The 22,051-nt window shown below is 50.4% G+C and overlaps 1 protein-coding gene across 1 annotated transcript in view; it reads right to left on the bottom strand.

Annotated features, from left to right (window-relative positions):
• The window catches only part of rcor2 (REST corepressor 2), a 58,904-nt gene extending 49,049 nt beyond the window's left edge, over positions 1 to 9,855 (bottom strand). Inside the window, exon 1 of the mRNA XM_059955404.1 lies at positions 9,667 to 9,855. The gene's annotated coding sequence lies outside the window, so the exon portion shown is untranslated. The remainder of the gene's footprint in view (positions 1 to 9,666) is intronic.
• Positions 9,856 to 22,051: the final 12,196 nt, after the last annotated feature.

Below are 22,051 nucleotides of genomic sequence, written 5' to 3'. Positions count from 1 at the left end.
GTTTCCTAAACACTACCTGCTTCTCCACCTATCTTTGTATCATCAGCAAATTTAGCCACAGATCTATTAATCCCATCATCCAAATCATTGACATACATCGTAAAAAGCAGCGGTCCCAAAAGCGACCCCTGTGGAACTCCACTGGTAACCAGCAGCCAGCCAGAATAGGATCCCTTTATTCCCACTCTCTGCTTTCTGATGACCAGCCAATGCTTCACCCATGCTGGTAACTCGCCTGTAATTCCATGGGCTCCTATCTTGTTCAGCAGCCTCATGTGCGGCACCTTGTCAAAGGCCTTCTGAAAATCCAAGTGCACCACGTCCACTGCATCTCCTTTTTCTACCCTGCTTGTAATTTCCTCAAAGAATTGCAGTAGGTTTGTCAGGCTGGATTTTCCTTTCAGGAAACCATGCTGGCTTTGGCCTATCTTGTCATGTGCCTCCAGGTACTCCGTAATCTCATCCCTAACAATTGATTCCAACAACTTCCCAACCACTGATGTCAGGCTAACAGATCTATAGTTTCCTTTCTGCTGCCTCCCAACCTTCTTAAATAGTGGAGTAACATTTGCAATTTTCCAGTCATCTGGTACAATACCAGAATCTATCGACTCTTGAAAGATCATTGTTAATGCCTCCGCAATCTCTCCAGCTACCTCCTGCAGAACCCGAGGGTGCATTCCATCAGGTCCAGATTTATCCACCCTCAGACCATTGTTTCCTGAGCACCTTCTCAGTTGTAATTTTCACTGCACATACTTCACTTCCCTGACACTCTTGAACATCCAGTGTACTGTAGGTGTCTTTCACTGTGAAGACTGATGCAAAGTACACATTCAGTTCCTCTGCCATCTCTGCATCTCTCATTACAACATCTCCAGCGTCATTTTCTATTGGTCCTCTATGCACCCTCAACTCTATTTTACCCTTTATATACTTAAAAAAGCTTTTAGTATCATCTTTGATATTAGTCGCCAGCTTCCTTTCATAATTCATCTTTTCCTTCCTAATGACCTTCGTTTCCTTGTTTTCTTCTGCAGGTTTTTAAAAGCTTCCCAATCCTCTATCTTCCCACTGGCTTTGGCTTCCATGTATGCCCTCTCTTACTTTCACTTTGGCTCTGACTTCACTTGTCAGCCAAGGTAGTCCTTCTTCCATTCGAAAATGTCTTCTTATTTGAAATGTATCTGCCTTGCAGTTCCTTCATTTTTCACAGAAACTCCGGCCATTGCTGCTCTGCCGTCCTTCCTGCTAGTGTCCGTTTCCAGACAACCTTGGCCAGTTCCCCTCTCATGCCATTGTAATTTCCTTTATTCCACTGAAATACTGACACATTGGAATTTAGTTTCTCCTCAAATTTCAAAGTGAACTTGATCATATTGTGATCACTGTTCCCCAAGGGTTCCTTAACCTTAAGCTCTCTTATCACCTCTGGATCATTGCACAACACCTAATCCAGCACAGCCCATCCCTAGTGGGCTCAACAACAAGCTGTTCTAAAAAGCCATCCCTTTTACTCTCTTGAGGTCCAGTACTGACCTGGCTTTCCCAATCCACTTTCATGTTAAAATCCCCAATGATTATCATGACATTGCCCTTCTGACATGCCTTTTCTATCTGCTGCTTTAATTTGTAATCCACATCGTCTTTGGCTGCTGTTTGGAGGCTCGTATACAACTACCATTAGGGTCCTTTTACCCTTGCCATTTCTTAACTCAACCCATAGAGACTCTACACCTTCCCTATGTCATCCCTTTCTAATGATATTAAATTTATATTAAAAAACCTAGGGTGCCTAAGACTTTTGCACAGTACTGTATCCCAGTACTTGCAAAAATAATAAACAGATTCTGAAAATCTCCACTACTGGAATCTCTAAGATCATGAGCGAATTAGGCCATTTGGCCCATCCAGTCTATCCTACCATTTCATCATGGCTGATCCATTTTCCCTCTCAGCCCCGATCTCCTGCCTTCTCCCCATATCCCTGCACGCCCTGACCAATCAAAAATCTATCAAGCTGTGCCTTAAATAGACCCACAGACTTGGTCTCCACAGCTGCCTGTAGCAAAGAATTCCACAGATTCACCACTGCCTGGCTAAAGAAATTCCTCTTCATCTCTGTTCGACAAAGCTGACTGTCTATTCTGAGGCTGTGTCTTGTGGTTCTACACTCTCCCACTAAAGGAAACATCCTCTCCACATCCACTCTATCGAGGTCTTTCACCATTCGATAGGTTTCAATGAGGTCACCCCTCATTCTTCTGAACTCTGCTGAATACAGGCCCAGAGCCATCGAACACTCTTCATATGACAAGCCATTCAATTCCGGAATGATTTCTGTGAACCTATTTTGAATCCTCTCTAATGTCAGCACATTCTTTCTCAGATAAAGGGCACAAAACTGCTCCCAATACTCCAAGTGAGGTCTCACCAGAGCTTTATAAAGCATCAACATCACATCTTTGATTTATATTCCAGTCCCCTTGAAGTGAATGCTGACATCGCCCTTGCTTCCTCATCAGAGACTCAACCTGCAAATTAACCATCAGGGAATCCTGCGCAAGGACTCCCAAGTCCCTTTGCACTTCAAATTTTTCAATCTTCTCTCCATTTAGGAAAAAAGTCTACCCTCTTATTTCTTCCAGAGTGTTGGGAAGTGCATACACTTCCCAACACTGTATTCCATCTGCCACTTCTTTGCCCACTCTCCTAATCTGTCTAAGTCTGGCTATAGCCCCTCTTCTTCCTCAACGCTACCTGCTGCTCCACATTGTCCACAAACTTTGCCACAAAGCCATCAATTCCGTCATCTGTTTTATTGTTCAGTAGAAATTCACCAGAATCATCCCATCAAGGCCAACATGTTCTTTTGAGCTGTCCTGGTGATGAAGGCAAGATCCAAAGGACACTGAGTGTTTATGGTACAAAGAGAGACCCAGGCCAACCATCAGTCCTATAGCAGAGCGAGAGAATGCAAACATCCCACGGGCAGTGGCCTAAATCGGAATCAGGTTTAACACAACTGGTGTATGTCATGAAATACATTGTTTTGCTGTAGCAGTACTTTGCAATACATAAGAAAAAACACACTAAATAAAATAATATACAGTATAAAAATTATATTAGTGCAAGAAGAAAGTGAGGTTGTGTTCATAGGTTTGCTGCCTGTTCAGAAACTGGACAGTGGAGGGGAAGAAGTTGTTCCTAAAACATTCAGGGTGTTTGTCTTCAGCCTCCTGCAGCAACGAGAAGAGGACATGTCCTGGGTAACGGGGGGTGTGGGGTCCTTAGTGATGGATGCTGCCTTTTTCAGGCATCGCTTTTGCAAGAGCCACACTAAGTGGGTTTCACACTGCCTACCACGGTGAGGATTCACTGTGGTGCTTACAATCAGGTTGATTACCACTGAAAAATTTACTTACAGCACAGTAACAGGCCCTTCTGGCCCAATGAGCCCGCGATACCCAATTCAACCCAAATGGCCAATCAATCCCTGGAATGTGGGAGGAAACCAGAGCACCCGGAGGAAACCTATGCAGTCACGGGGAACAAAAGTACAAACTCCTCACAGGGAGTGGCGTGGTTTGAACGTTACTTTAACCCCCGGTTGAAGCCCCTTCACGAATGAAGGTTAAGGGAATGTAGAGCGCCAGGGGCGGGGTTTCCCTGATTCGGTAACCACAGCAGCAAAATTAAACCCTGGTCGCCGGCACCACTAGCCGTTATGCTATTGTGCTGCCATGAAATTTCTTTTGCAACTGCAGCATAGTGCTATACTTTAAAAAGTTACCACAAGTTACAAAAAAGGAGCAGTGGATGTAGTGTATATGGGTTTCAGCAAGGCATTCGATAAGGTACCCCATGCAAGGCTCATTCAAAAAGTAATGAGGCTTGGGATCCAAGGAGACATTGCTTTGTGGATCCAGAATTGGTCTGCCCACAACAGACAAAGGGTGGCTGTAGAGGGTTCATACTCTACATGGAGATTGGTGTTCCACAGGAATCTGTTCTGGGACACCCCCCCCCCCCCCCCCACTTTGTGATTTTTATAAAAGACCTGGATGAGGAAGAAGGGTGGGTTAGTATGCTGATGACACAAAGGTTAGGGGTGTTGTGGACAGTGTGGAGGGCTGTGAGAGGTTACAACGGGACATCGACAGGATGCAGAACTGGGCTGAGAAGTGGCAGATGGAGTTCAACCCAGGCAAGTGTGAGGTGGTTCATTCAGTAGGTCAAATTTGAAGACAGAATATAGTATTAATAAGTAAGACTCTTGGCAATGTAAAGGATCAGCGAAATCTTGGGGTCTGTGACCATAGGACACTCAAAGCTGTTGCACAGGTTGACACTGTTGTTAAGAAAGCATATATTCTTTTGGCATTCATCAACCATGGGATTGAGTTCAAGAGGCATAAGGTAATGTTACAGCTGTATGGGACCCTGGTCAGACCCCACTGTGCCCAGTTCTGGTCGCCTCACTACAGGAAGGACGTGGAAACCATAGAAAGGGTGCAGAGGAGGTTTACAAGGATGTTGCCTGGATTGGGGAGCGTGCCTGATGAGAATAGGTTGAGTGAACTTGGCCTTTTCTCCTTGCAGCGACGGAGGGTGAGAGGTGACCTGATAGAGGTATATAAGATGATGAGGGGCAGTGATCGTGCTGATAACCAGAGGCTTTTTCCCAGGGCTGAAAGGCTAACGTGAGGGGGCATAGTTTTAAGGTGCTTGGAAGTAGGTACAAGGGGGATGTCAGAGGTAAGCTTCTCACACAGAGGGTGGTGTGTGTGTGTGCAATGCACTGCCTGCAACAGCAGAGGAGACAGATATAATAGGGTCTTTCAAGAGACTCTTAGACAAGTACATGGAGCTTAGAAAAATAGAGGTGCCATGCGCTAGGGAACTTCTAGGCAGTTTCTCGAGTAGGTTACATGGTCGGCACAACTTAATGGGCCGAAGGGCCTGTAATTTGCTGTAAATTTTTATGATCTACAGACATTTAAAAAACAAATAATACAAAACTACAGCGATGTGAGGTAATAGTCTTTGACCACAGAAAGGAAGAGGTCGTCACCAATGAATTGCACAACATTCTGTACATCAGTGGTGATTTCATTGATTCTGACGTCCAAAATCAACCCCTGGACACCAGAACCAGACATCGGGCACCAGTCGGAATCTGTGGAATTCATTGCGGAGACTGGCTGGTTCTTGATTGAGAAGCAGGTTCAGGGGTACGTGGGAAGGAGGTTTAAAAAAAATTGACTGGTGAAGCAATTGTGCGATGGGCCAAATAGCCTAATTCTTCTCATATACCTCAACCAAACAAGACCACCCCCCCCCCTCCCCGATTTAACAAACCCTGGACCAACTCACTCAGCAAACAACCTCCCTCCTCCCACTGAATCACCATCACTCCTCCCCCTACTGACCAAGGTGGCAGTGTCAGTTCAGGGACGGGGTTGAGGGGGTGGGGGGGGAGGGGGCAGAGGAAGGAACAACTTCCTGGAACGTGTTTGAATTGACACATCGCAGCTGGTGGGAAGGAAGTGGCGTACCATCTGTGGCTTCAGGCATGGGGGGGTGGGGGGAAGAGAGAGAAGAAAAAAGTCAGCTTCACGTATACAGGGGGAGGAAGGTCGGAGTCGGAGAAGATGGGTGCCAGGGAGGGCAATGAGAGGGAAAAGGGTTGGGGGTTGGGGGAAGATTAAATGACTCATTCCTGTATCTTAGCAGCTAAATCCCCCACGGCTACCTCCTTGAAAAATCAGTTCTGTGGCTTCCTGAGGTTGGGAAGGACAGAAAAAAACACCGGTATTGACAGACAGCAAATAATCCCCCTCTGGCGAGGGAACGAAAAACACCTTTGAATTACAGCCAACTCGGTCAGCACTGGTAGGATTGCTCACACAAAGGGGTCCCGAGTCGTGGGGCACCCCAGGAGATTCTGACACACAGCAATAGATCTTTAACTGGGGATATCGAGTTGAGATTCAGATCAGCCGAGACCTCACGGAAACACTCCCCTCCCAGCTAGCTGACACACTACAATTAGCAAAGGGACAGAGAGTCCTCCAGCACTAGATAGAACAGATGTGAGTGGTAAGGATTACGAACAACCTCTGTTAATGCTTTAAAGAAACGTCCTCCTCCAGATGAACACAAAGCAAGTCTCACTGGGAGGGCTCTGCATCAACACCCCTGCCAGGTTCTGTCACCGGCCAGACGACCTGTCTCCCCTTCCCCCTACCTCCAAAACCGATACACGTTCCAGACTCTGCCCCAGTCCTGTGCTGCCTGCGATTCATAGCCCTGCAGCCATGTGTCCAATTGCACAGAGCAATTTGGTCACAGTGGCACCATCCTTGGACCCCAAAGAGCCCAGACAGCAAGACACTCTCCGTCCGAGTGGAGTCCCCTCCTATTCAGAGACGCATGGAACCCGGTTCCCAAGGACTGAGGCACAAACCAACAGCAACTCCTCCAAACTACACACAAAAATAACTATCATAAACTCTCCCCTTCCAAACCCAAATCCAGTGCACAATTCCCTCACCTTCCAACCCCCACAACCAGTGTACAATACCCCCTTCAAAACCCCACATCCAGTGCACAATACCCCCTTCAAAACCCCACATCCAGTGCACAATACCCCCTTCAAAACCCCACCTCCAGTTAACAGTACCCCCTTCAAAACCCCACATCCAGTGCACAATACCCTCAACTTCCAAACCCCACATCCAGTGTACAATACCCCCTTCAAAACCCCACATCCAGTGCACAATACCCCCTTCAAAACCCCACATCCAGTGCACAATACCCCCTTCAAAACCCCACCTCCAGTGCACAATACCCCCTTCAAAACCCCACCTCCAGTTAACAATACCCCCTTCAAAACCCCACATCCAGTGCACAATACCCTCAACTTCCAAACCCCACATCCAGTGTACAATACCCCTACCTTCCAAGCCCCACAGTGTATAATAACCCCTTCAAAACCCCACATCCAGTGTACAATACCCTTTCCAAACCCCACATCCAGTGTACAATACCCCTTCCAAACCCCACATCCAGTGTAACATACCCCCTTCCAAACAGTGAACAATACCCCCTTCCAAACCCACTTCCAGTGTACAATACCCCCTTCCAAACCCCACATCCAGTGCACAATACCCCCTTCCAAACCCCACATCCAGAGCACAATACCCCCTTCCAAACCCCACATCCAGTGCACAATACCCCCTTCCAAACCCCACATCCAGTGTACAATACCCCCTTCCAAACTCCACATCGAGTGTACAATACCCCCTTCCAAACCCTACATCCAGTGTACAATACCCCATTCCAAACCCCACATCCAGTGTACAATACCCTCACTTTCCAAACCCCACATCCAGTGTACAATACCCTCACTTTCCAAACCCCACATCCAGTGTATAATACCCCCTTCCAAACCCCACATCCATTGCACAATACCCTCACCCAAACCCCACATCCAGTGCAATACCCCCTTCCAAACCCCACATCCAGTGCACAATACCCCCTTCCAAGCCCCACATCCAGTGCACAATACCCTCTTCCAAACCCCACATCCAGTGCACAATACCCCCTTCCAAACCCCATATCCAGAGAACAATACCCCCTTCCAAACCCCACATCGAGTGTACAATACCCCCTTCCAAACCCCACATCCAGAGCACAATACCCCCTTCCAAACCCCACATCGTGTACAATACCCCCTTCCAAACCCCACATTCAGTGCACAATACCCCCTTCCAAACCCCACATTCAGTGCACAATACCCCCTTCCAAACTCCACATCGAGTGTACAATACCCCCTTCCAAACCCTACATCCAGTGTACAATACCCCTTCCAAACCCCACATCCAGTGTACAATACCCTCACTTTCCAAACCCCACATCCAGTGTACAATACCCTCACTTTCCAAACCCCACATCCAGTGTATAATACCCCCTTCCAAACCCCACATCCATTGCACAATACCCTCACCCAAACCCCACATCCAGTGCAATACCCCCTTCCAAACCCCACATCCAGTGCACAATACCCCCTTCCGAGCCCCACATCCAGTGCACAATACCCTCTTCCAAACCCCACATCCAGTGCACAATACCCCCTTCCAAACCCCATATCCAGAGCACAATACCCCCTTCCAAACCCCACATCGAGGGTACAATACCCCCTTCCAAACCCCACATCCAGAGCACAATACCCCCTTCCAAACCCCACATCGTGTACAATACCCCCTTCCAAACCCCACATTCAGTGCACAATACCCCCTTCCAAACCCCACATCCAGTGCACAATACCCCCTTCCAAACCCCACATCCAGTGCACAATACCCCCTTCCAAACCCCACATCCAGTGTACAATACCCCCTTCCAAACCCCACATCCAGTGCACAATACCCCCTTCCAAACCCCACATCCAGAGCACAATACCCCCTTCCAAACCCCACATCGTGTACAATACCCCCTTCCAAACCCCACATTCAGTGCACAATACCCCCTTCCAAACCCCACATCCAGTGCACAATACCCCCTTCCAAACTCCACATCGAGTGTACAATACCCCCTTCCAAACCCTACATCCAGTGTACAATACCCCTTCCAAACCCCACATCCAGTGTACAATACCCTCACTTTCCAAACCCCACATCCAGTGTACAATACCCTCACTTTCCAAACCCCACATCCAGTGTATAATACCCCCTTCCAAACCCCACATCCATTGCACAATACCCTCACCCAAACCCCACATCCAGTGCAATACCCCCTTCCAAACCCCACATCCAGTGCACAATACCCCCTTCCGAGCCCCACATCCAGTGCACAATACCCTCTTCCAAACCCCACATCCAGTGCACAATACCCCCTTCCAAACCCCATATCCAGAGCACAATACCCCCTTCCAAACCCCACATCGAGGGTACAATACCCCCTTCCAAACCCCACATCCAGAGCACAATACCCCCTTCCAAACCCCACATCGTGTACAATACCCCCTTCCAAACCCCACATTCAGTGCACAATACCCCCTTCCAAACCCCACATCCAGTGCACAATACCCCCTTTCAGCCCCTCTCTCCTACTCATCCTCACCCACATCCCTCCCCACCCCTCATCCTCCCTTTCACCCCCTACATGTCATCCTCCCTTCATCCTGCCCTCCCCTACCACAGTCTCATCCTCCCCTCTCCCTACCCCTCACGCCCCCTCCCCATTCTCCCTTCCCCTCAAGCCTCATCCCTACATCTCAGCCTCATGATCCTCCCCTCCCCTTTACCCAACCCCCTACCTGTCATCCTCCCCTCACTCAACCCCTACCCCTCTTCCTCCCCTCAGCCTCATGGTCCCCCTCTGCCCTACCTCTCATCCCACTCACCCCATCCCTCGTTCTCCTCCTCCCCTCACCCTGTCCTACTCTTCAGTTCCCTTCATCATCTCCCTCATCCTCACCTACCATTGTTCCCTCATCCTACCCCTCACCTTCAGCGTCACTCTCATATCCCCCCCCCTCCCCCCCATCACACCACCTCATCTTCACACTCACCCTCCCCTACCATTGTTCCCTCACTCACCCTCACCCTGTTCCCTTCCCCTCATCCTTACACTCACGCCCTCTCCTCATCCTCCCCCTCCTACCTGTGAGGAGGTGCCTCCGGGCCACTCCACTTCTGCGCCGCCTCCAAGTGCGCGCTCCCTCCTCCTCCTCCTCCTCTACTTCTTTCTTTCCTCGCACACACACACAGAGAGAGAGAGGGAGAGCCGCCCGCCCGCGCCTCCCGTGCAGAGTGCTGAATGCAGCGGGGCGGCGACGGTGCGGAGCCCGGTCGGTGGCTGCCCCTGCCCCTGCCCCTGCCCCTGCCCCTGCCCCTGCCCCTGCCCCGGCGGCGGCGGCGCCTCCTCCCGCAAACCCCCCGCGCGCGGCTCCGGTGCTCGCGCACAATGAGAGCCCGGCCCCGGCGCGAAAGTAGTGCCGGCGGAGCGCCGCCTCACCGAGCAACCCCCCTCCGGCTGGAAACCTTCCGCCCTCCCCCGAAAGTAAACCCTGCCCTCGGAGGACGCCGCGCTCCGCACGTCCCGTCCCGTCCCGTTACCCCCCCCCCCCCGGGGGGCTTCCGACCCCACGGCGATCCCCCGGCGGCTCCTTTGATCTGTATCCAGGGCGGACTCGCCCGGGGTTGCCCCGTGGCCGAGGGTCAGCGGGGAGGTGACCACCCCGGCCGTGTGTGTGTGGCCGGGAGCCTCCGGAGGGGGCAGGAATGGACTCCCCTCCAGATGAGGCTGGTTCATCTGAGGTCAAGGCGAGCCGATCCAAGAGGAATTCCAGGCCGGGCCAGGAGTTCAGTGCAAACCCACCCCGACACGGGGCCACCCCCACCGGACCCAGAAGCCCCATGACATAATTCGAGGGAGGAATCTACCCCGAGCCAGCAAGGAAGGCATTCATTGCAGCCCAGCCCGGCAGAGCGTAACCTTATCCGGGGCGATGCAGCCCTCTGCAAGAATTGTGCAGCCAGCCCAAGTCCAAAAATAACCCCGACCTCAAAGTGAGACAAGCCACCGCAATCCAATTTGAAAGAGGGCGTCCCGAACCGAGACAGTCTTATCCGGGACAATGGTTCCACACGTCACACGCCCGGCCAAGCCGACACACAACTGAACCCAGTTCAAACCTACACATTCCCAATCCACGGTAAGTGAGTTAAGTCCAAAATAACTAGGGCAATACAATACAGTACAAAACGACGGGCCCTCAAAATAAGACCATAACCATAGGAGTAAAACAGGCCATTCGTCCCATCGAGTCTGCACTGCCATTCCATCGGGGCTGTGATTTACTATCCCTCTCAACCCCATTCTCCTGCCTTCAAAGGACACCTGAACCCCTCAGCCTCCACTTTAAATGACCCGGCCTCCAAAGCAGACTGTGGCAATGAATTCCACAGATTCACCACACTCTGGGTAAAGAAATTCTTCATCCCTGTTCGAAATGGTTCTTGAATAGTAAGCATCGGAGTAGCCAATCCAATCGGAAACAACCCAATCAGACTAGAACCAACTCAACCCACTCAGAACCAACCCAATCCATTCTGAACCAACCCAATCCACTCAGAACCAACCCAATCCACTCAGAACCAACCCAATCCATTCTGAACCAACCCAGTCCACTCTGATCCAACCCAATCCAATCGGAACCAACCCAATCAGACCAGAACCAACTCAACCCACTCAGAACCAACCCAATCCATTCTGAACCAACCCAATCCACTCAGAACCAACCCAATCCACTCAGAACCAACCCAATCCATTCTGAACCAACCCAATCCACTCAGAACCAACCCAATCCATTCTGAACCAACCCAATCCACTCAGAACCAACCCAATCCATTCTGAACCAACCCAGTCCACTCTGACCCAACCCAATCCACTCAGAACCAACCCAATCCATTCTGAACCAACCCAATCCACTCAGAACCAACCCAATCCATTCTGAACCAACCCAATCCACTCAGAACCAACCCAATCCACTCAGAACCAACCCAATCCATTCTGAACCAACCCAATCCACTCAGAACCAACCCAATCCATTCTGAACCAACCCAATCCACTCAGAACCAACCCAATCCATTCTGAACCAACCCAATCCACTCTGACCCAACCCAATCCAAACGGAACCAACCCAATCCAAACGGAACCAACCCAATCAGACCAGAACCAACTCAACCCACTCAGAACCAACCCAATCCATTCTGAACCAACCCAATCCATTCTGAACCAACCCAATCCATTCTGAACCAACCCAATCCACTCAGAACCAACCCAATCCATTCTGAACCAACCCAATCCATTCTGAACCAACCCAATCCACTCTGAACCAAGCCAATCCACTCTGAACCAACCCAATCCACTCTGAACCAACCCAATCCACTCAGAACCAACCCAATCCATTCTGAACCAACCCAATCCACTCTGACCCAACCCAATCCAATCGGAACCAACCCAATCCATTCTGAACCAACCCAATCCACTCAGAACCAACCCAATCCATTCTGAACCAACCCAATCCCCTCAGAACCAACCCAATCCATTCTGAACCAACCCAATCCACTCAGAACCAACCCAATCCATTCTGAACCAACCCAATCCATTCTGAACCAACCCAATCCATTCTGAACCAACTCAATCCACTCTGAACCAACCCAATCCACTCTGAACCAACCCAATCCACTCAGAACCAACCCAATCCATTCTGAACCAACCCAATCCACTCTGACCCAACCCAATCCAATCGGAACCAACCCAATCCATTCTGAACCAACCCAATCCACTCAGAACCAACCCAATCCATTCTGAACCAACCCAGTCCACTCTGACCCAACCCAATCCACTCAGAACCAACCCAATCCATTCTGAACCAACCCAATCCACTCAGAACCAACCCAATCCAATCCGAACCAACCCAATCCGATCCGAACCAACCCAGTCCAATCAGAACAAACCCAATCCACTCTGAACCAACCCAATCCAATTCAACCTAATCCACTCTGACCCAACCCAGTCCAATCCGAACCAACCCAATTCAATCCGAACCAACCCAATCCAATCTGAACCAACCCAATCCACTCTGAGTCAACCCAATCCGATCCGAACCAACCCAATCCAATCAGAACGAACCCAATCCACTCTGAACCAACCCAATCCACTCTGACCCAACCCAATCCGATCCGAACCAACCCAATCCATTCTGAACCAACCCAATCCAATCCAATTGGAACCAACCCAATCCAATCCACTCTGAACCAACCCACCCCCAACCATCCCAACCCAATTCAATCGGAACCAACCCAATCCGCTCTGAACCAAACCAATCCAATCCGACCCAATCCAATCGGAACCAACCCAATCCAATTCAACCCAATCCACTCTGACCCAACCCAATCCAATCCAATCCGAACCAACCCAAACCAATCCGAACCAACCCAATCCGATCCGAACCAACCCGGTCCAATCAGAACAAACCCAATCCACTCTGAACCAACCCAATCCAATCCGAACCAACCCAATCCAATCCGAACCAACCCAATCCAATCCGAACCAACCCAATCCACTCTGAACCAACCCAATCCAATCCGAACCAACCCAATCCAATCCGAACCAACCCAGTCCAATCTGAACCAACCCGGTCCAATCAGAACAAACCCAATCCACTCTGAACCAACCCAATCCAATCAGAACAAACCCAATCCACTCTGAACCAACCCAATCCAATCGGAACCAACCCAATCTATTCTGAACCAACCCAATCCAATCCACTCTGAACCAACCTACCCCCAACCATCCCAACCCAATCCAATCGGAACCAACCGAATCCGCTCCGAACCAAACCAATCCAATCCGACCCAATCCAATCGGAACCAACCCAATCCGCTCTGAACCAACCCAATCAAATTGGAACCAACCCAATCCAATCCAATCGGAACCAACCCAATCCAATCCAATCAGAACCAACCCAATCCGCTCCGAACCAACCAACCCAATCCGCTCTGAACCAACCCAATTCGATCCGAACCAACCCAATCCAACCCGCCCCCAACCAACCCAACCCAATCCAATCAGAACCAACCCAATCCACTCTGAACCAACCCAATCCAATCGGAACCAACCCAATCCGCTCTGAACCAACCCAATCCAATCGGAACCAACCCAATCCAATCCAATCGGAACCAACCCAATCCGCTCCGAACCAACCAACCCAATCCGAACCAACCCAATCCAATCCGAACCAACCCAGTCCAATCTGAACCAACCCGGTCCAATCAGAACAAACCCAATCCACTCTGAACCAACCCAATCCAATCAGAACAAACCCAATCCACTCTGAACCAACCCAATCCAATCGGAACCAACCCAATCTATTCTGAACCAACCCAATCCAATCCACTCTGAACCAACCTACCCCCAACCATCCCAACCCAATCCAATCGGAACCAACCGAATCCGCTCCGAACCAAACCAATCCAATCCGACCCAATCCAATCGGAACCAACCCAATCCGCTCTGAACCAACCCAATCAAATTGGAACCAACCCAATCCAATCCAATCGGAACCAACCCAATCCAATCCAATCGGAACCAACCCAATCCGCTCCGAACCAACCAACCCAATCCGCTCTGAACCAACCCAATTCGATCCAAACCAACCCAATCCAACCCGCCCCCAACCAACCCAACCCAATCCAATCGGAACCAACCCAATCCACTCTGAACCAACCTACCCCCAACCATCCCAACCCAATCCAATCGGAACCAACCCAATCCGCTCCGAACCAAACCAATCCAATCCGACCCAATCCAATCGGAACCAACCCAATCCGCTCTGAACCAACCCAATCAAATTGGAACCAACCCAATCCAATCCAATTGGAACCAATCCAATCCAATCCAATCGGAACCAACCCAATCCGCTCCGAACCAACCAACCCAATCCGCTCTGAACCAACCCAATCCACTCTGAACCAACCCAATCCAATCCACTCTGAACCAACCTACCCCCAACCATCCCAACCCAATCCAATCGGAACCAACCGAATCCGCTCCGAACCAAACCAATCCAATCCGACCCAATCCAATCGGAACCAACCCAATCCGCTCTGAACCAACCCAATCAAATTGGAACCAACCCAATCCAATCCAATCGGAACCAACCCAATCCAATCCAATCGGAACCAACCCAATCCGCTCCGAACCAACCAACCCAATCCGCTCTGAACCAACCCAATTCGATCCAAACCAACCCAATCCAACCCGCCCCCAACCAACCCAACCCAATCCAATCGGAACCAACCCAATCCACTCTGAACCAACCTACCCCCAACCATCCCAACCCAATCCAATCGGAACCAACCCAATCCGCTCCGAACCAAACCAATCCAATCCGACCCAATCCAATCGGAACCAACCCAATCCGCTCTGAACCAACCCAATCAAATTGGAACCAACCCAATCCAATCCAATTGGAACCAATCCAATCCAATCCAATCGGAACCAACCCAATCCGCTCCGAACCAACCAACCCAATCCGCTCTGAACCAACCCAATTCGATCCGAACCAACCCAATCCAACCCGCCCCCAACCAACCCAACCCAATCCAATCAGAACCAACCCAATCCACTCTGAACCAACCCAATCCAATCGGAACCAACCCAATCCGCTCTGAACCAACCCAATCCAATCGGAACCAACCCAATCCAATCCAATCGGAACCAACCCAATCCGCTCCGAACCAACCAACCCAATCCGCTCTGAACCAACCAACCCAATCCGCTCTGAACCAACCCAATCCGCTCCAAACCAAACCAATCCAATCCAACCCAATCCGCTCTGAACCAACCAACCCAATCCGCTCTGAACCAACCAACCCAATCCGCTCCGAACCAAACCAATCCAATCCAACCCAATCCGCTCTGAACCAACCCAATTCGATCCGAACCAACCCAATCCAACCCGCCCCCAACCAACCCAACCCAATCCGCTCCGAACCAACCCAATCCGATCCAATCAGAACCAACCCAATCCAATCCAATCGGAACCAACCCGACCCAATCCAATCGGAACCAACCCAATCCGCTCTGAACCAACCCAATCGGAACCAACCCAATCTGCTCCGAACCAACCAACCCAATCCGTTCTGAACCAACCCAATCCGCTCTGAACCAACCCAATCCAATCCAATCGGAACCAACCCAATCCGCTCTGAACCAACCCAATCCAATCCAACCCAATCCAATTGGAACCAACCCAATCCAATCCAACCCAATCTGATCCGAATCAACCCAATCCAACACGCCCCAACCAACCCAATCCAATCCAACCCAATCCAATTGGAACCAATCCAATCCGCTCTGAACCAACCCAATCCAATCGGAACCAACCCAATCCAATTCAACCCAATCCGCTCTGAACCAACCCAGTCCAATCCAACCGGAACCAACCCAATCCACTCAGAACCAACCCAATCCATTTTGAACCAATCCAATCCACTCCAAACCAACTCAATCCGCTGCAAACCAACCCAATCCACTCCAAACCAACACAATCCACTCTGACCCAACCCAATCGGAACCAAGCCAATCCACTCTGACCCAACTCAATCGGAACCAAGCCAATCCACTCCGAACCAACCCAATCCACTCTGACCCAACCCAACCGAAACCGAACCAACCCAAACTGACACAATCCACTCTGACCCAACCCAACCCGCTCTGACCCAACCCAATCCGCTCTGACCCAACCCAATCCGCTCTGACCCAACCCAATCCGCTCTGACCCAACCCAATCCGCTCTGACCCAACCCAATCCACTCTGACCCAACCCAATCCACTCTGATCCAAACCAATCCACTCCAATCCCATCCAATCAGAACCGACTCAATCCACTCCAAACCAACCCAATCCACTCTGAACCAATCCAACCTAAACCAAACCAACCCAAACCGACCCAATCCACTCTGAACCAACCCAATCCGCTCTGACCCAACCCAATCCAACACGCCCCAACCAACCCAATCCAATTCAACCCAATCCAATCAGAATCAACCCAATCCACTCTGAACCAACGCACCCCCAACCAACCCAACACAATCCAATCGGAACCAACCCAATCCGCTGCGAACCAACCTAATCCAATCCAATCGTAACCAACCCAATCTGATCCGACCCAACCCAATCGGAACCAACCCAATCCACTCCGAACAAACCCAATCCAATCCAATCCGAACCAACCCAATCCACTCCAAACCAACCCAATCTGAACCAACCCAAACCAATCCATACCAACCCAATCCACTCCAAACCAACCCAATCGGAACCAACCCAATCCACTCCAAACCAACCCAATCTGAACCAACCCAACCCAATCCATACCAACCCAATCCGATCCGAACCAAACTAATCCACTCCGAACCAACCCAATCCAATCCGAACCAACCCAATCCACTCCAAACCAACCCAATCTGAACCAACCCAACCCAATCAGAACAAATCCAATCCAAACAGAACCAACCCAATCCAATCAGAACAAATCCAATCCAACCCAATACAATCCGACCCAATCCAATCCGAACCAACCCAATCCGCTCTGAACCAACCCAATCCACTCCAAACCAACCCAATCCAATCCGAACCAACCCAATCCGCTCTGAACCAACCCAATCCACTCCAAACCAACCCAATCCAATCCGAACCAACCCAATCCGCTCTGAACCAACCCAATCCACTCCAAACCAACCCAATCTGAACCAACCCAACCCAATCCGATCCGAACCAACCCAATCCACTCCGAACCAACCCAATCCGCTCTGAACCAACCCAATCCAATCCGAACCAACCCAATCTGAACCAACCCAATCCAATCCGAACCAACCCAACCCAATCTGAACCAACCCAATCCAATCAGAACCAACCCAATCCAATCAGAACCAACCCAATCCGCTCTGAACCAACCCAATCCAATCCAACCCAATCCACTCCAAACCAACCCAATCTGAACCAACCCAATCCAATCCATACCAACCCAATCCAATCAGAACAAACCCAATCCACTCAGAACAAACACAATACGATCCGAACCAACCCAATCCAATCCGAACCAACCCACTCATCTCTGAACCAACCCAATCCGATCAGAACAAACCCAATCCAATCAGAACCAACCCAATCCAACCCCCCCCAACCAACCCAATACAATCCGACCCAATCCGCTCTGAACCAACCCAATCCAATCCGAACCAACCCAATCCAATCCGAACCAACCCAATCTGAACCAACCCAACCCAATCCATACCAACCCAATCCGATCCGAACCAACCCAATCCACTCTGAACCAACCCAATCCGCTCTGAACCAACCCAATCCAATCCGAACCAACCCAATCCAATCCATACCAACCCAATCCAATCAGAACCAACCCAACCCAATCCAAACCAACCCAACCCAATCCATACCAACCCAATCCAATCAGAACCAACCCAATCCGCACTGAACCAACCCAATCCAATCCGAACCAACCCAATCTGAACCAACCCAACCCAATCCATACCAACCCAATCCAATCAGAACCAACCCAATCCGTTCTGAACCAACCCAATCCAATCCAACCCAATCCACTCCAAACCAACCCAATCTGAACCAACCCAATCCAATCAGAACCAACCCAATCCAATCAGAACCAACCCAATCCGCTCTGAACCAACCCAATCCAATCCAACCCAATCCACTCCAAACCAACCCAATCTGAACCAACCCAATCCAATCCATACCAACCCAATCCAATCAGAACCAACCCAATCCACTCAGAGCAAACACAATACGATCCGAACCAACCCAATCCAATCCGAACCAACCCACTCATCTCTGAACCAACCCAATCCGATCAGAACAAACCCAATCCAATCAGAACCAACCCAATCCACTCTGAACCAACCAAATCCAATCTGATCCAAACCAACCCAATCCAATCCAACCCAATCTGCTCTGAACCAACCAAATTGGAACCAACCCAATCCACTCCGATCCAATCCAATTGGAACCAACCCAATCTGCTCCAAACCAACCCAATCCAATCCAACCCAATCTGCTCTGAACCAACCCAATCCGCTCTGACCCAACTCAATCCACTCTGACCCAATCCAATCCGCTCTGACCCAACCCAACCGAAACCGAACCAACCCAAACCGACCCAATCCACTCCGATCCAATCCAATCGGAACCAACCCAATCTGCTCCAAACCAACCCAATCCAATCCAACCCAATCTGCTCTGAACCAACCTAATCAGAACCAACCCAATCCACTCCGATCCAATCCAATCGGAACCAACCCAATCTGCTCCAAACCAACCCAATCAGAACCAACCCAATCCACTCCGATCCAATCCAATCGGAACCGAACCAACCCAAACCGACCCAATCCACTCTGACCCAACACAATCCACTCTGAACCAACTCAATCCACTCTGACCCAACCCAACCGAAACCGAACCAACCCAAACCGACCCAATCCACTCTGACCCAACACAATCGGAACCAAGCCAATCCACTCTGAACCAACCCAAACCGACCCAATCCACTCTGAACCAATCCAATCTGCTCCGACCCAACCCAACCCAAACCGACCCAATCCATTCTGACCCAACCCAATCCACTCTGAACCAACCCAATCCACTCTGAACCAATCCAATCTGCTCCGACCCAACCCAACCCAAACCGACCCAATCCATTCTGACCCAACCCAATCCAATCAGAACAAACCCAATCCACTCTGAACCAACCCAGTCCAATCCGAACCAACCAACCCAGTCCAATCAGAACAAACCCAATCCACTCTGAACCAACCCAACCCAATCCACTCAGAACCAACCCAATCCACTCTGACCCAACCCAATCCACTCTGACCCAACCCAATCCACTCTGAACCAATCCAATCCACTCAGAACCAACCCAATCCACTCTGAACCAACCCAATCCACTCTGACCCAACCCAATCCACTCTGAACCAACCCAATCCAATCCTCTGCAAAGAGTAAGAATTTCAGGTTGTATACTGTCTATATTCTCTGATAGGACATTGGTCAATTGAATTATTGAACCATTGAACGGAGTCCTATCAAGAGCACTGCGATGTGATCCAATCTAAACCAATTCAATGTAAAATACCCCAATCCAGAATAACACAAACCAGAAAAGATACCACTCAAACCAGTCAACGACAATGAGATAGCACAAGGGGTTCCACAAGTGCTCACCAGAGCAGCACACTCTCTCTCTCACACACACACTCTCTCTCTCACACACACTCTCTCTCTCACACACACACTCTCTCTCTCACACACACTCTCTCTCTCTCACACACACTCTCTCTCACACACACACACTCACTCACACACACTCTCTTTCACACACACACTCTCTCTCACACACACTCTCTCTCTCACACACTCTCTCTCTCACACACACACTCACTCTCACACACACACTCTCTCTCTCACACACACACTCTCTCTCTCACACTCTCTCACACACATTCTCTCTCTCACACACACTCTCTCTCTCACACACACACACTCTCTCACACACACACTCACTCTCACACACACTCTTTCACACACACACTCTCTCTCTCACACACACTCTCTCTCACACACACACTCACTCTCTCTCACACACACTCTCTTTCACAGACACTCTCTCTCACATACACTCTATTTCTCACACACACTCTCTCTCTTTCACACACACACATTCTCTATCACACACACACTCTCTCTCTCTCACACACACTCTCTATTTCTCACACACACTCTCTCACATACACACATGCTCTCTCTCTCTCTCTCTCTCTCACACACACTCTCTATTTCTCACACACACTCACACACACACAGTGCTGGAGGAACTCAGCAGGTCGGTGCTGTGCACCTGTAAGGCTACTTGCCCCTATACTGTGACGGGCTGTGGGCCCGTGACTGGGCATCCAACTCGCAAGGCGGCACAGCCGTGACTTTAAAAACACAAACACGGGGAAATCTGCAGATGCTGGAAATTCAAGCCACACACACAAAATGCTGGCCTCCCCTACTGTCAAAATGAAGCCACACTCAGGTTAGAGGAACAACACCTTATATTCCTTATAAAGTGACTAAGAACTTAAGGGGAGCTAATCTGCCCCCCAAACAGCTGACCCGGACTTATATTCCATCTGGGTAGCCTCCAACCTGATGGCACGAACATTGATTTCTCTGACTTCTGTTAATGCCCCTCCTCCCCTTCTTACCCCATCCCCGATATATTTAGTTTTTCTCCCCCTTTTTTTTCTCTCTCTGCCCATCACTCTGCCTGTTCTCCATCTCCCTCTGGTGCTCCCCTCCCCCTTTCTTTCTCCCGAGGCCTCCCGTCCCATGATCCTTTCCCTTCTCCAGCTCTGTATCCCTTTGTCAATCACCTTTCCAGCTCTCAGCTTCATCCCACCCCCTCCGGTCTTCTCCTACCATTTCGCATTTCCCCTCCCCCCATTACTTTCAAATCTCTCACTATTTTTCCTTTCGGTTAGTCCTGACGAAGGGCCTCGGCCCGAAACGTCGACAGTGCTTCCCCCTATAGATGCTGCCTGGCCCGCTGCGTTCCACCGGCATTTCGTGGGTGTTACGACCACGACTGGCCGAGTCACAAACAACATGGAATCTGCATATAGAGACGAGGGTGCAGAAACTGTCCCGACTGCTGCAAGGAACCGCGACCTATCGCTCAACGGCGAGAAGACAAGAGAAGTGAGAACTGGCTTCAGGAAAGCAAGAGGTCCCGAGCAAGCCCCACTGTTCACAACCAGTGGAACGGGTCTCCGGGTTCAAGTTCTTGGGGTTGAGCATCACCGAGGGACTCGCTCGGTCCGCCAAAACAACCTCGACGGTAGGGAAGGCTTGAGGGGCTTCAGGAGAGCTAATCTGCCCCCAGAACCGCTGGCCAACTTTGACCCCCGCGCGCCCGGGAGCATGGTGGCAGGCGGAAAGGCGGTGTGGGTCTCCGTCCGCCCCAAGGCCGAACACAAAGCGCTCCAGCGGTTAGCTCCATGCATCACTGGGACTCAACAACCAGACTTGGAGACCATCTATGACTCCCGATTGCCTCCGGCGTGCTCGTAACACCGTTAAAGACCCATCTGTCCGTTCGATCTCCCGCCGGCTGGTCGGAGACACGGAGACAGTGAGACTGAAAAGCAGGTTCTTCCCAAAGGCTGTTGTGCAGCCAATGGCCTTTGAGTGTGACAGACTATCAACCTGACTTGTTGCATGTAAATATGGGAATTTAAAGCAAAATTAAGATGTACCGCACGCCTTGCAGGTACCTGTTCTGCACAGACTGAAGTAACAGCACAAGCTCGTTGTCTCGAGCAATGGCAATAAAGTTCTGTCCTATTCTCTCAGACAGCTTGCCTCCCGTGCCTGCCCTGCCTCTTTCTGTCGCCTGGCGCGG

The sequence above is a fragment of the Hypanus sabinus genome, chromosome 31 (genome assembly GCF_030144855.1).
Source record: "Hypanus sabinus isolate sHypSab1 chromosome 31, sHypSab1.hap1, whole genome shotgun sequence".
Lineage (NCBI taxonomy): Eukaryota > Metazoa > Chordata > Chondrichthyes > Myliobatiformes > Dasyatidae > Hypanus > Hypanus sabinus.
This window is presented reverse-complemented; position numbering and strand designations above follow the sequence as displayed.